This window comes from Musa acuminata, chromosome BXJ2-10 (genome assembly GCF_036884655.1).
Source record: "Musa acuminata AAA Group cultivar baxijiao chromosome BXJ2-10, Cavendish_Baxijiao_AAA, whole genome shotgun sequence".
NCBI classification, from domain to species: domain Eukaryota; kingdom Viridiplantae; phylum Streptophyta; class Magnoliopsida; order Zingiberales; family Musaceae; genus Musa; species Musa acuminata.
The window spans coordinates 6,490,147-6,502,500 of NC_088347.1; positions in this window are offsets into that span (position 1 = coordinate 6,490,147).

The window sequence follows — 12,354 nt, forward strand, 5'->3', positions numbered from 1 at the left end:
AAGATTTTGGTGTAAGTTCATGCCCTTTCAGTGCTGAATGGGTGGGGTATTTATAGGCCCCAACCCAGTTCAAATTTGGAGCTCAAAACTGTCAATTCCCGGAATTCCGGGATCAGGCGGTTTCACCTCCTGACTGAGGCGGTTGCACCGCTTGGTAGAGCTCGAAGACTGAGCCTCCGGGCGGTGCCACCTCTGTCAGGGGTGGTTGCACCTCTTGCCAGAGCTCGAAGACCGAGCTCGGGCGGTTGCACCTCCTGACTGAGGCGGTTGCACCGCCTGGCAGAGCTCGAAGACCGAGCTCAAGCGGTGCCACCTCCTGTCAGGGGAGGTTGCACCGCTTAGTCTCACTCGGAGACTGAGCCCAAGCGGTGCCACCGCCTAGCTGGAGCGGTTGCACCTCCCAGTCTCGCTCGGAGACTGAGCCTAGGCGGTGCACCTCCTGCCTTGGGCGGTTCAACCGCCTGGCAGAAATTAGGGTCCGAATGGGTTGATCCATTCGACCCAATTTGGGTTTTTCAGGGGCCCAATTCCCCCAAGATTAAGTTAATGGGAGCACCTCCCATTTCCAACTTAATCATTGTGCTAACTACGATTTTTCCTAAGACATTTACTGCAACTTGCTCTGATGTTTCAATCGCTTCTTCCGGCGAGCTTCCGGCAAACTTCCGTCGATCATCCGATGAACCCTCGGTGATGCTTCTACGGACTTTCGGCAAACTCCTGGATTTGCGACGATTCACTTGGCAAGTTCCGACGAGCTTCTTTGGCAAGCTTATGGACTTCTCGGATTTGTTCCCTCAGAACCTCCGACGACTGTTCGAACTTCCGTCAAACTCTCGAACTCCCAACGTGATCATTGTCTTGACTCCGATGCAACTCCTGCCGCATGTCTTTATTCCATCGTAGTTAATCCTGCACACTTAAAACAAAACTTAGATCGAGACAATTAATCCTAAGCAATTAACCAAGTTGTCCGGCATGTCATTAGTCCCTCGACGCTTCGTACGATTCTTCGGCGCATCGTCCTCTCCTGCAGCCTATTGCCCAATCGATCAGTTGACTCCATAACTCCGATATCCTTGGCACAATACCCGCTCTTCTTGGCCCGATGTCCGAGTCCACGGCCCGAAGCCTTCTGTCGATACATCGACCGATCCACCGGCCCGACATCCAATCTTCTGACTGTTGGGAAATCATGGGGCGACATCACATGCGCAACGGAAGAACAAGAAAACAAAATTCCTGATTCCCAAAAAGATGTTCGTCGTCGTGCGAAGATTGGTGCGAAAAATCCGCGAAACATAAAACTGCGTATAGAGTAGATTGTGTTACCTAGGGAGATCGTATATCCCTGTTTCCTTACAGATCCTTAGGAGAGGGTGAAGGAGGTGAAGCGTCCTCCTCTCTAGCGGTGATCCACACAGCAGGGTTGCGACGACGCTCCTCAAGACTCCAGGCCTGCTCTGAGGTGGAGAGGAAGAGGAGAATAGGAAAGGCAAGCAAAAGCTCTAGCCTATGAGGCTCTGAATCCCTCCTATTTATAGAGGTCCCCTATCAAAACCTAATGGGTCCTCCCCTAGTGGGTATTGGATCTGCATCCAATAAGACAAAGGGCTCCGTCGAATATCTCATATCCGAACCTCTACTCATCGCAATGCCTACCATATGTGTGTGACCCTCTAGGCCCAATATCGAGTCATACCTGTCAGAACTCCTTCTAACTAAGTGAATTTTTATCTCTGTAATAATTCACTTGACTCATCGACTACGGAAGTACTAGGCCACTACGCCGTAGTCCCCAGACGATATAGGGGAATCCAATCCATTGGACATATCTGTCCTCAGTTACCGTGTACCTATAATCCCTCATCCATCTAATATCCCAGAGACCATATATCGAGCATGGTGTTGTCAGACCCATACGGTTTCTACTCGAGTCTCGCTCTAATCGGATTCTCCCGGAGAACTCTTTCTCTCTCAACCCGAATGACCCTGACTAGGGATTTGTCTGAGCAAGAACATATGGGATATTCCTCTCATGATGCCGAGATTGGATGATCCTCTATCGACACTCAATAGCCCTCGTAAGGTCGACTACCACTCCCAATGACCAACTGTACTAGATCTGGGACAGCCAAACCTATAAGTCTGGTATCAAAGAGTGGAGCACTCATACAGGACATCCTTGGTGTCTCAAGTCTAAGGACCAGATACACCACTAGGACTACGGAATCGTTGTTTGACAATAAGGCATCATCAACCATCCAGCATTCTGTAAGCGGATCAATTAGTGAACTCATTCTCCAATGAGCACCTGTACTGTATCCCTAGTGTCCCTACACGAGCAACTATGAGACCAGCTGCATCCATCATATAGACGGGTATACAACACACCAGTCTATCCAGTTATCACGATGTCCCTCTCGAGTAACCTATGACCGGGATTATTTAGGATATGTGTTTAAAGGTGAATCGATCTCATTATCGTGATCTCATCATGATCCAATTCCCATTGCACAAATCCAAGGACATCACAATATATATAATGCATATATGCAATAGTTATAAAGTGATATACGCCAAAATATAATAAGCAAAATAATTCTGTATCAAGTCACACGTGCCATCACTCACGTGATTGGCTTGCTGGGCACCTATGACTAGCAATCTCCCACTTGACCTAAAGCCAATCACCTATGTGTCTGATCCCCATCAGACCCCTGTGACGCTCAAAGACAAAATGAGACAACGGCTTTGTCAGTGGATCTACAATGTTATCTTCGGATGGAACTCTTTCGACTGCTACATCTCCTCGGGTTATGATCTCTTTGATAAGTTGGAACCTCCTCAGAACACTTCTGATGAGACCCGGGTTCCCTTATTTGAGTAATCGCCCCGTTGTTGTCGCAATATAAGGAGATCGGCTCCTCGCTACCCGGCACGACTCCCAAATCTGTGATGAACTTCTTCACCCAGACTCCCTCCTTTTCTACATCTAATGCAGCAATGTACTCCGCCTCTATGGTCGAGTCAACAGTGGTATCTTGCTTGGAACTCTTCTAGCACACTGCTCCTCTATTCAAGGTGTACACATACCCTGAATTCGACTTGCTATCATCGACATCAGACTGAAAACTTGAGTTAGTGTAGCCTTCAACCTTAAGGCTATTACCTCCATATACTAGTAAAAGATTCTTAGTCCTTCTCAAGTACATAAGGATACACTTTACTGCTTTCCAGTGCTCCAAGCCTGGATCCGCCTGATACCTACTCATGACACTCAGAGCATGCGCTATATCAAGCTTAGTACATAGCATGGCATACATGATAGACCCTATTGCTTAGGCATAAGGTATCATATCCATGTTCGCCCTTTCTTGAAATTTTCAATGCCAAACATTTTGACAATGGTTTCTATGTACATGGACTGGGACAAGCCAAGCATCCTCTTAGATCTATCTCTATAGATTCTAATCCCCAAGATATAGGATGCTTCCCCTAAGTCCTTCATGGAGAAGTGTCTAGATAATCAAGCCTTTACCGTGGATTGCATTCCTACGTCATTCCCAATGATGAGGATGCCATCCACATATAACACCAAAAAGGTGATAGCGCTCTCACTTACCTTTCTGTATACACAAGGCTCATCTTCGTTCTTAACGAAGTCATAAGGTCTGATTGCCTCATCAAATCTTATGTTCCAACTTCAGGAAGCTTGCTTTAGTCCATAAATGGATCTAAGCAACCTACACACCTTATCTGGGCAGTTCTTGGACACGAATCCCTTAGGTTGCATCATATACACCTCCTCCTCGAGGTTCCCGTTGAGGAATGTGGTTTTCACATCCATCTGCCAGATCTCATAATCATAGTGTGCTGCAATAGCTAATAGAATTCTGATGAATTTTAGCATTGCTACGGGTGAGAAGGTTTCATCGTAATCAACACCTTGCCTTTGACGATACCCCTTAGCCATTAGCCTTGCTTTATAAGTCTCTACCTTTCCATCTACTCCGATCTTTTTCTTAAAGATCCACTTGCAACCGATGGGTACAATACCTTCGGGCGCATCAACTAGGTTCCAAACCTTGTTGGAGTACATAGAATCCATCTCAGAATTTATGGCTTCTTGCCACTTCCCGGAATCTATACTCATAATAGCCTCCTCGTAGGTCTGAGGATCAATATCCTCAACATCCTCTCCTCTAATATGTCCCACATATCTCTCAGGAGGATGAGATACTCTATCAGACTTGCGTAAAGTTGAAAATTATGTATTAGGTACCTGAACAGACTCGGGCTGTAGAGTGGTGCTTGAGCTTGGTTCTCCAACCTCGCTCAACTCTATCATTCTCCCACTGTCTCCACCAAGAATGTGTTCCTTCTCAAGGAACACTGCTCTCTTAGCTACAAAGACCTTTTGGTCCTCGAGATGATAGAAATAATACCCACAAGTTTCCTTGGGGTGTCCCACAAATTTGCATCGCTCTGTCCTTAATTCTAACTTGTCGGGGTTGTGTCTTTTAATGTGGAACAACCTTAAGATCAGGCTTCTTCCCTTTCCATATCTCATATGGTGTAGACACTATGATCAGACTTAGTTGGAACTCTGTTCAGAAGGTAAGCTGCGGTCTCTAGGGCATATCCCTAGAATAAGATGGGTAGGTCAGTGAAACTCATCATGGACCGTACCATATCTAATAACGTACGATTTCTCCTTTCAAAGACACCATTGAGCTGAGGTGTATAAGGAGGTGTCCATTGGGATAATATCCCATGGTCCTTGAGGAACTGAGTAAACTCTGTACTCAAGTACTCACCTCCTCGATTTGATCGAAGAGTTTTGATACTCTTTCCAGTCTGGTTGTCCACCTTATTCTTATATTCTCTGAATTTCTCAAAGGCCTCGGACTTGTACTTCATTAAGTACACATATCTATACCTTGAGAAATCATTAGTAAATGTAATGAAGTAGGAGTAACCTCCAATGGCATGAGTTGACATGGGTTCACATACATCACTATGTATGAGTTCCAACAACTCAGTGGCTCTCTCTCCAGTTCCACTAAATGGAGAGTTTGTTAATTTTCCATGAATGCAAGGTTCACAAGTTGCATATGACACGTAGTCGAATGGATCTAGATATCCATCGTTTAGTAACTTTTGAATCCTTCTTTCATGGATGTGACCTAGCCTACAATGCCACAGGTATGCACTGTTTACCTCATCTCGTTTCCTCTTAGACACTTACATTCATTATATATGGAGTAGTGTCTTGCATAAACAAACCTTTATACAATATTCCTCTAGTCAATCTCCCCTCGGCTTTGCTAGAATTTACAATAAATTGTAGATGTGATAAGCAATACTGGTATCCAATACCAATGCACTATCACAAAAATCTAACAATTGGAGATTGATCATGAATGTACCTGAAGCTTCTCCAAGCTTCTGTTTTGCCCTTTCTGCAAGGTACTCTTTGCAGTTCCTCTTCTAGTGAACATCTTTACCACAGTGGAAGCACTGGCCTTTATCCTTTGCTGGGTCTTTCTTAGCAACCTTTGCTTTACCTGGTCTGCCCTTACCCTTTCCCTTCTTAAGGGACCTTTCTGCTTTCCTTTTCTTTCTGGTCTCACTAGTGTAGAGAACTGGCTTCTCTTTCTTAATAGTACTCTCTGCCTCCCTCAACATATTGAGGAGCTCTGGGAGAGTCACCTCAAGCTTGTTCATATTAAAATTCATTATGAACTGTGAAAAGGAATCTGGTAGGGTCTGAAGCATAATGTCCACACACAAGTTATCATCTAGGACCATTCCTAGACCTGTGAGTTTCTCTATCCACTCAATTATCTTTAGGACATGGTTCTGAACCGGTGTCCCCTCAGTCATCCTAGCGCGAAAAAGGCTCTTGGATATCTCATATCGTTGAGTCCTTCCCTGTTCCTCAAACAATTTGCGGACATGTAGGAGAATGGATCTAGCATCCATCTTTTCATGTTGTCTCTGTAACTCAGGAGTCATAGAGCCCAACATATAGCACTGAGCAAGAGTGGAGTCATCAATGTACTTCACGTAGCGAGCGATCTCATCCTCGTTTGCCCCTTCTTCGGGCATAGGTATCACTATATCAAGGACGTACACGATTTTCTCCGCTGTGAGAATAATTCTCAAGTTATGGAGCCAATCCGTATAATTTGGACCAGTGAGGCGGTTGACATCAAGTATGCCACGTAAGGGATTTGAAAGCGACATTTTCTGAAAATAAAGATGTAGCAAAAATGAATAACATGCAGATTTTGCAAGAAATAAATCATCAAGATATGTACTTCTATCTTAATATGCTCCCACTATTTTACTAATGAGTCACGCGACACCCTCAGCATGTGAAACGGAAGTCTCCGGCAGACTTCTAGTGGGGATCAGGATTCAATCAGCGTCTTAGTGTAACCTTGAGGGACTCGACCAATCACACTAAGCCTAAAAGGTAGACAACTCTTGCCGATCACAACTCCTTGTGATTCCCGTCCTGTTCGGCCTCCGAATCACCATGGTCTCGAGGGACTCGACCAACCATGATGCTCGATTAAGTCAACACCTTCGTTACAAGATGAGACTGATTTGATGATATACCCTCGAGGGACTCGACCAAGTATACCATGCCCTCAGGTCACCGGTGACATCTCTATGTCGTAAGCAAGATAGCGAATCGCAATATAGGTGAGTCTCGAGGGACTCGACCAACTCAACCTACACCGGGAATCGGTTCCTACTCATAACGATGGAAGGCCACGTGGGTCAATCTAATTGCCTCACGTTTACCGACTTAATATTATTGAGAGATGTTTCTAAGATTTGGTCTCCTAATATGACATGTCACACATATACATATTTAATATATATCTACATCGCATGCAAATATATATACTTATCTAGTATGTGTATAATCAATTACACCAGATGATCATGGACCACAACCTAATGTGATTAGGCTCGAGCTAGTAGGCCTAATCACTCACATCAAGATCTATGTGTGCAACGGTGCATCTCCATGCCCTGTGATCGTACATCTCGTCCTCGTCGGTTCCGTCGATATCTTGATGCATCTTCATGCATCGCGATCGTCCGTCTCGTGGGTCCCACTATCGCATCCACGCTCCCGCTGCGCCTCCTCATGTGATTACAACTTAATCATAGGCACGCAGGCCCGACAATAAACGAGAAATATAATGAAGGCTCGCAGACCTCAATAATAATAACAAGTACACACATCACACGGTCCATGATCATCCGTCCATACATCATACATCACATGTATAAATAATCATCATCATGTAGAACTACTAGATAATAATAAAAATAATAATCAACTAAACCTTTTAATTAATTAATATTTTCTGAAATCAGGGACATGTAGGTAATTTCTGAATTTATAGGGGTATTTTCGTAATTTGGACAAATGAAAGAAACTGGAATTTCTCAAATTCCGAGGGGCAAAACTGTCTTTTGCCCAGAAAACCCTAATGTCCTTTCCCCCTTTCGCTGCTGCCGCCGTCGCCGCCACCCTGCTGGCGGCGGCCTGTGCGGCGAGGGGCGGGGAGCTGCCCTCGCCTGCGGGCGGCACGCCCGCTGGGGGCGCTGTCCTCGCCTACGTGCGGCACGCTCGCTGGGGGCGCTGCCGCTGCAGGTGGGCGCCCCCGCGGGCGTCGCCGCCTCCGCGGGCAGTTCTGTCGGCGGGGCAACGCCCGCAGGCGGTGCTGCCCCTGTAGGTTGGCGCCCCTGCGGGCGCCGCCGCCTCCGCGGGCGGTTCTGCCCGCGAGGCAGCGCTCGCAGGCGGTGCTGCCTCGCTGGCGGCCGCCCCCTGTGGGGTTTTTGGCCCGTGGGAGCAGCGGCCATAGGCGCCGCTGCCCTGCGGTGTCTCAGCCCGCGCTGCTGCACCGTGGCGCCTCTGCCCGCGGGCTCAGCGGCCGCAGGTGCCTCTACCCGCGGGCTGCCAGCCCCGCCGGCCGCAAGCTGCTGTAAGCAGGCCGCCGGCCGGCTGGCTGCTGCAGACGCAGCCCCTGTGCTGCCCGCCTTCGGTTGCGTCAACGATTTTGACGTCAAAATTCTTCCTAAACACAACACACGCTGTTCAAAACCAATCATTCGCACAAACAACCTGGCTCTGATATCATTGTTGAGAAATCATGGGGCGACATCACATGCGCAATGGAAGAACAAGAAAACAAAATCCCCGATTCCCAAAAAGATGTTCGTCGTCATGCGAAGATTGGTTCGAAAAATCCGCGAAACATAAAACTGCGTATAGAATATATTGTGTTACCTAGGGAGATCGTATATCCCTGTTTCCTTACAGATCCTTAGGAGAGGGTGAAGGAGGTCAAACGTCCTCCTCTCTAGCGGTGATCCACACAGCAGGGTTGCGACGATGCTCCTCAAGACTCCAGGCCTACTCTGAGGTGGAGAGGAAGAGGAGAATAGGAAAGGCAAGCAAAGACTCTAGCCTATGAGGCTCCGAATCCCTCCTATTTATAGAGGTCTCCTGTCAAACCCTAATGGGTCCTTCCCTAGTGGGTATTGGATCTGCATCCAATAAGATAAAGGGCTCCGTCGAATATCTCATATCCGAACCTCTACTCATTACAATGCCTACCATATGTGTGTGACCCTCTAGGCCCAATATCGAGCTGGCCGTGAGTCATACCTATCAGAACTCCTTCTAACTTAGTGAATTATTATCTCTGTAATAATTCACTTGACTCATCGACTACGGAAGTACTAGGCCACTACGCCGTAGTCCCCAGACGATACAGGGGAATCCAATCCATTGGACCTGTCTGTCCTCAGTTACCGTATACCTATAATCCCTCATCCATCTAATATCCCAGAGACCATATATCGAGCATGGTGTTGTCAGACCCATACGGTTTCTACTCGAGTCTCGCTCTAATCGGATTCTCCCGGAGAACTCTTTCTCTCTCAACCCGAATGGCCAGGGATTTGTCTGAGCAAGAACACATGGGATATTCCTCTCATGACGCCGAGAGTGGATGATCCTCTATCGACACTCAATAGCGCTCGTAAGGTCGACTACCACTCCCAATGACCAGCTGTACTAGATCTGGGACAGCCAAACCTATAAGTCTGGTATCAAAGAGTGGAGCACTCATATAGGACATCCTTGGTGTCTCAAGTCTAAGGACCAGATACACCACTAGGACTACGGAATCGTTGTCTGACAATAAGGCATCATCAACCATCCAGCATTCTGTAAGCGGATCAATCAGTGAACTCATTCTCCAATGAGCACTTGTTCTATATCCCTAGTGTCCCTACACGAGCAACTATGAGACCAGCTGCATCCATCATATGGATGGGTATACAGCACACTAGTCTATCCGATTATCACGATGTCCCTCTCGAGTAACCTATGACCGGGATTATTTAGGATATGTGTTTAAAGGTGAATCGATCTCATTATCGTGATCTCATCACGATCCGATTCCCATTGCACAAATCTAACGACATCACAATATATATATGCACATATGCAAAAGTTATAAAGTGATATACGCCAAAATATAATAAGCAAAAAGATTTTGTATCAAGTCACATGTGCCATCACTCACGTGATTGGCTTGCTGGGCACCTATGACTAGCACTGACATGTTCCTCCGGCACAACATGATTTTCCTGCTTTAATTGTCTCATCTTGATCGAAGCATCCTACGTCACTCAAAACGCAGATTAAATCATAAACATATATCAAGTAGTTTCATCATCAAAATACGAGATTCAATAGTAACATATTCGTGTACTTCTATATCGTATGTTATAAAAATACGTGCACTCTCATGCCATACGTCATCATAAGATATGTATGCATATAATATATTTTCATCTTAATTTATATATTTTTATACATATAAAATATATACATTCATATTTAGCTCATGCCTAGCTCATGATGATCATGTTATTTGAAATACTCTTTTCAAAATATATTATGCACATAATAATTTATTGTAAGGAAATATAGGGGCGACATCACATGCATAGCGGAATAACATAAAACAAAAATCTTAAATTTCTCAAAAGGTGTTCATTATCGTATGAAGATTGGTGCTTAAAAACCCGTGAAATTGAAAACCATATGTGAGATAGTTGTGTTACTTAGGGAGATCGTATATCACTGAATTCATGCAGATTTGTGAGAGAGGATGAAGGAGGTCAAGCGTCCTCCTCTCTAGTGGTGATCCACACGGTAGGGGCTCTGAAGATGCTCCTCAAATTGCTGCCCAAATCTCCACACCTATTGGGTGAGGAGGAGAAGGGGAGAGGAGAATAGGAGGTGGCAACCAAGAAGCCTAGCCTATCATCATTTAATTCTCTCCTATTTATAGAGGCCCCATATCAACTTAACCAAAATGGATCCTACCCTACTAAGTATTGGATCTCTATCCAATTACCTAAGCCTCTTAGATTAGTGGGTTTCTACCTAATAATTTCTTATTAGCTCTTATTAGATCTCATCTATAGGATCCAATAATTCAGGGGCTTAATGGTAATCCAATAAGATAGGGGCTCCAGTGGATATTGTATATCCGAACCTATACTCGTCACAATACTTACCATATATGTGTGACTCTCTAGGGCTAATATTAAGCTAGTAGTGAGTTATACCTATCAGAACTCGTTCTAGCTCTATGAATTATTATCTCCATAATAATTCACTCGACTCATCGACTATAGATGTACTAGGCCACTATACAATAATCCCTAGACAATACAGGGGAATCCAATCCTTTAGACATATTTGTCCTCAGTTACCATGTACCTATAGTCCTTCATCCATCTAATATCCTAGAGACTATATACTAACAATAATGTTATTAAGCTTATACGGTTTCTTCTCGTATCTTGCTCTGATCGGATTCTCCTAGAGAACAAGTGCATCTGTAGTAATATTTTCTTTCTCCTTTTTGTAAATAATTTTATAATCAAATCCAAGAAGTTTGGTTATCCATTTTTGCTACTCAGGGGATAATATCTTTTGCTCCAAAAATTACTTGAGGCTTCTATGGTCGGTTTAAATTTGAAATCTCCGATGGATCAAGTAGGTTCTCCACCTCGTTACTGCGTGCACAATGGTGAGCATCTCCTTATCATATATTGATATATTTTGATGGGAGGGAGATAATGCCTTGGTGGTGTATGCGAGTGGTCGACCATCTTGCATGAGAATGACTCCAATTCTGACTCTAGATGCGTCGACCTCAATGATGAAGGGTCGGCTGAAATCTAGTAGCACTAGCACCGACATCGTCATTATGGCTGCCTTAAGTTTGTCGAAGACAGCGGAGGCTTTGTCCAACCATTAGAAGGCATTTGTTTTTAGTAGAGAAGTGAGGGGTGTGCTGATCTTCCCATAGTTCTTAACAAATTTTTGGTAGTAGCCCATTAGTCCAAGGAACCCGCATAGTAATTTCACATTTGTGGGTTTCGGGCAGCCTTGCATTGCTTCAATTTTTGTTGGGTCTATCGCCACTCCTTTTGAAATTATGTGCCCAAGGTACTCTACTTTTTGCTAGAGAAAACTATGCTTTGGCTACTTAACAAAAAAAGTATTCTCCCGAAGGATCATCAAAATAACCCGTAAATGCTAAAAGTGAGTCTGAAGAGAAAAGCTATAAATGAGAATATCATTGAAAAATACCAGTACAAATTTATGAAGTAAGCTCCAAAAAATATCATTTATAAGAATTTGGAAGGTTGAATGAGCATTAGTGAGTCCAAAAGGCATTACCAAGAATTCATAATGGCTGTTATGTGGGCGGAATGCATTTTTTGGCATGTCATCTTCACATACCTGAATTTGGTGATAACCAGATCGGAGGTCCAACTTCATGAAGACTCGAGCTGCTTTTAACTCATCAAAAAGTTCATCCACCATTGGTATTGAAAACTTGTCCTTAACGGTGATGCCATTTAAAGCTCGGAAGTCGATGCACACCCGTCAAGTTTCGTCCTTCTTGCGTACAAGTAGCACCGGTGAGGAATAGGGGCTGTAACTTGGCTGAATCACCCCTATTTCAAGCATCTCCTTTATGATCTTTTCAATTTCATCCTTCTAGAGGTGAGGATATCAGTACGGCTATGTTCGCTAGTGGCTTTCCTGGAAGAATTGGAATCCGATGGTCATATTGTCGAGTAGGAGGAAGATCGCGCGGCTCAGAAAAAATGTCGACAAATTCAGCATGCAATTGGGTGAGATTTTGATCTTTAATTTCTATTTTGTTCCCCTCTAGTTACTGTTATAGATGCATAAAAAAGCCACCATTTACCTTGTACAAAACT